Source organism: Balaenoptera musculus, chromosome 6 (assembly GCF_009873245.2).
Source record: "Balaenoptera musculus isolate JJ_BM4_2016_0621 chromosome 6, mBalMus1.pri.v3, whole genome shotgun sequence".
In the NCBI taxonomy this organism is placed as follows: domain Eukaryota; kingdom Metazoa; phylum Chordata; class Mammalia; order Artiodactyla; family Balaenopteridae; genus Balaenoptera; species Balaenoptera musculus.
Window position 1 is genome coordinate 82,533,447 of NC_045790.1, and position 4,227 is coordinate 82,537,673.

General features: G+C 46.3%; 1 protein-coding gene across 1 annotated transcript in view; it reads right to left on the reverse strand.

Annotated features, from left to right (window-relative positions):
• HEMGN (hemogen) overlaps positions 1-4,154 on the reverse strand; it is a 43,916-nt gene extending 39,762 nt beyond the window's left edge. The window contains exon 1 of the mRNA XM_036855352.1: positions 2,546-4,154. The gene's annotated coding sequence lies outside the window, so the exon portion shown is untranslated. The remainder of the gene's footprint in view (positions 1-2,545) is intronic.
• Positions 4,155-4,227: the final 73 nt, after the last annotated feature.

Genomic DNA, 4,227 nt, shown 5'->3' on the forward strand with positions numbered 1-4,227 from the left:
TCACCCACAGGATCATGTCTAATCCTCACAACAGCCCCGAGATAAGCAGCCTGAGGCTCCTAGAGGTTATGTGGTTTGTCCCAAAGCACACAGCCTGTAAGTGATGGAGTGGATTCCCACATTACTAGAGTCCATCTCTAAAAAGGGAAAAACACTGAGCAAAGTTAACACTCGTATTTGTCATGAGTATGAACTCATTACTTACCATAGTGGTAGCTGGAAAAACAAGTTTCAAGCAAAAATCTTCAATCTGATCCCAATATCGTTTTTTTTTTAATCGTGAAAACATAGTTTTCTTTTTAAATTTTGTGGCCGCGTCACGTGGCATGCGGGTCTTAGTTCCCCAACCAGGGATGGAACCCGCGCCCCCTGCAGTGGAAGTGCTGAGTCTTAACCCCTGGACCGCCAGCCAAGTCCCCCCAATATTGTTTTTTTTAAAAATATGTATAATATAGGAAAAAAAAGCCACAAGGGTATACACCTTAATGGTGGATATATCTCAATAGTAGGAATCTAATTTTAAAATTTAATATTTTCTTTAGGGTTTTTTTTTTGTAACTTCCTCTCCACTCCCTCCTTGAGCATGTAAATCTTCTTAAAGCAGAGAAAACAAAAAGGCTTTTCAGAAGCAGTTGTGAGGACTAGTGGATCAAAGTTTTCAGAAGCAGTTGTGAAGACTAGTGGATCAAAGTAATGAGAATGAATTACAGTGAGATTTTAATGACAGAGAAATCCAGGTTCTTACTAGCTATGTGAGTTCCACTTGGCTTTGCTAAGCCTGTTTCCTAAACAATAAAAGGGAATTATAGTCTTGTCCCAGTGAGTTGGTGCCAGGATTAACTGAGATGCAATGTACACAAATGTCCCAAGCATAGTACTTGGCATAAGGATAGTGTTTAATAAATGTTAAACCCGACTCTTGGTGGTCATAGCTCTTCCTTGCTGCCCCAGGAAGGCCACGCACCTACAGCTGTTTCAGAGAGCAGAACGGAATCTGTCTGTCTTGGCAGGGGCCCCTTACTGGACCTGCAGCTGCCTGCACACCTGACACTTTCCCCTCCTCTTTTTTTTTTTTTTTTTTTACCATCTGGTGACTAACAAGATCTTATTCCTTAACCCATTTTCACCCAACTATTTGCCTTCCTCTCTCCCTTTGTCTCAGTGTCTCAGCTGTTTCTAGGTAGTATTTTTGAGTACACGTGACATTATTTCAACATAACACATTTGCAGGGCACCTATGTTCTAAAGATGGCCCCAGGCTCCTGCTCTCCATTCATATCATCCAGAAATATTTGTATGAGCTCACAGTCTTGCTGAGAATTTAGATCCTTCAACAACTCCCACGTGTTGCCTAGCTGCTATAACAGGCACACAGACCATACTGTGGAGACTCAGAGGACAGATTTACCAGTGTATGCAAATGTGTATGGAAGAGGAGGGAAAGAATGTAAGTGTTTAATATTTAAAGAGTAATGATTTCTTCACCCCATCTTATGCATCACCTTCATATACTGTCTTTCCTAAAGAGAAACGGTGCCCATTCTGCAAAACTGGTTTCAAGGCCAGTTAAGCAAATGCCTGAGTGGGCCTGTTTCATCTTCAGATTTGTTGAAGTCTGTTCACAGACACAAAGTTTGTGGAAGGCTCTGATCATCTGATGACATTGCTGAGGCAGTGGGGTGGAGAGCAGATCCAAGGAGTTACAAACTAGCTCCGAGTGTTCTCCTCAGACATTTTGGAGCTTATTGGAATACACACATTCTGATCAACAAGCAGTTTTAAGACTCAAAGGAGTGCCAAAACCAGGCATTGTTTGATATCTGTATTACTTATTAGGTAAACATTAACATCAATGGAAGTAAAAGAGATTTACCCATAGTTCAGACTCCCTCACAAACTAAGATGTTTTCGCTTTTCCTTATTCCCTTCCAGTCCTTCAAATCCATAAATCCAAAATCATGATAATGATTGCAGCTTAGATACAGTTCAATATTCTACTTCTTTCTCACACCCAGATGCATACACAGAATGATGTTAAGTACAGCAATATTCAAAACCAGGGCAGTGTGACAACAGCCCCTTCAGGCCTGTGGACCGACAGTCCAGTGGAAGATGTTGGCAGGGCAGTGAGACACACCCTGTTCTGCCTGTGTTATTTATGCCTTTGGCAGTGAAGCCCCTGACAAAGAAGCATGTCACTGGAACACATGCTCTTTGTTCACAGAGGTGCATGCCAGCACCGGCTGTGTCAGAAGGGACAGTGCCGGGTCTGTAGTCCCTCTTCTGGCTCTTTTGCTTTCTTTTTATTTGCTGCACATTGTGGCTATGTTTATTAATTACTTTGTAGCTTAATCTTATAAAACACACATTTATCTTGTGAGTCCTCATACCCTTGAGTTGGTCATAAAGAGAGGACAGGATTCCAAGCTTCTGCCCTTTCTCCCTAAGGATTGATATCACCTCCCCCACAAGCCACCAGGTTCCCACTCTCTCTAGCACAGAGCTACCACGTCCCAGTCTCCTTCAGCATCTCCCCTTTACCTACAAGATGGCGCCTGCAGCCTCTGTTTGGTATTAAAGCCTCTCTACAATTGTTCCCAACCTACTGTTCCAAAGCAGACCCCCATGCTACGACTTCATTCCACACAGACTGATAGTGTAGCAGAAAAGACACAGGCCTTGGAGTCAGACCCATCTGGGTTTAAACCCTAGCTCCACCTCTTGTTGGCCACACAGCTTCAGTTCCTCATCTGTAAAACGACAAAAATACAATCTACTTCACAGGGTAGTCTGAGCATTAAATTAGAAAGAACGTATTAAGCCCTAAAAGTGGATGCTCAATCATTGCTTGTTAGCTCATGGAACTAATTTGCTAGTTTTTTGGTAAAAGCCTTCATCTCATGGCCCTGTGGTTCTCATAACCTTACAGTTACAGACCTAGTGTGACATCCTGAAGAGCACTTCCCTCATCATTTTCCCCTGTCACAGAGATGACTGCTGAGACTAACATTTTAAATACAAGACTCAGGAAACAACATACTAGAAAGTTTTTTTTGCCTTTTCCCATAATCCTCCTAAAAGCTTTTTTGCTTTGACATTTTAATGCATCTGATATTTTAAAAATTGATATAGGTAGTTTTGTTTGCCACTAAATGAACTTTGGTGAAATGGAAGAGTGCAGTCTTTCTTAACTTGAAGAAAACCTTAGGTTAATGCATAGAATTGTAAGGTTTTCTCTATTCATAAATTGTTCTCAATCTTGGAGCCTCTTGTCCATACTAGAATTAAGATGGTATCGGATTTGACACGTGACGTATTTACTTATTTTAAGCTGAATGTAACGTTACATTATTTCCCTGAGCTCTGCAAAGCCGACTTAGTGCTCTAACCCTGTCTCTCAGGGCGCTCTCTGAGCCAGCCCATTACAAAGGCTACCTGCCAATCCCCGAAATGGAGACCATAGAGAATTCACACACCTCACTGGGGTGCCCTTAAAAATAAACGAGATAAAAGTCTTCGAAGAAACTCTGTAAACTCCGAGGCCCCATTAGAGATGCTAATTGCTGCCTTCGCTAGCCTATATTTAAATGTTAGAAAACCCAGGGAGATTCTCCCGGACTTGGGGACGCTCGGCTCCCCTGTGGCTTGGGCAAGCGGCCGGGGCTGCCGTGTCCCCGCCGGCCACGAAGGCCGACTCCGCCCGGTGCCACGCGGTAGAACGCGGGCCCGCCGCGATTCTGCCCCCCGACGAGGATCCTCGCAGCACTTCCAGCCCCACCCGGTCAAGGAGACGCGGGTTTCGGGCTGTTGGCCCCACACGGTGCGGAGGAGCGGGAGGTGCACCCAAAAGCCCTCGTCCCGCGTTCTCTACAAGTCTCCCGCCTTCGCGGGTGTCGGGCTGGCCTGGCCGAGCCTCCGCAGAAGGACTTGGCCTTAGGGACCCCCGAAGCCGGGCTGTAAAGTCCCCCCCTCAGCCCTCCCGGCAAACGTCCAAGCGCGGGCTGGAGACCCGCCTCCGGGCGCGTCGAGGAGGGACCCCGGGGTCTCAGCTTAGCTGCGGGCGGGGAAGCTCCCGAGGCGGGTCTTACATCAGCCACCCCCACGTGCGATCTGAAGGCGGGAGTAAGTCACTCCCGTCCACCCCGCTGCGCTTTTTCCCCCCAGCCTCCGCCCCTCCTGCCGCGCCTCTCCCCTCCCGCCGCGCCTCTTCCCGCCCCGTCCTTGGTG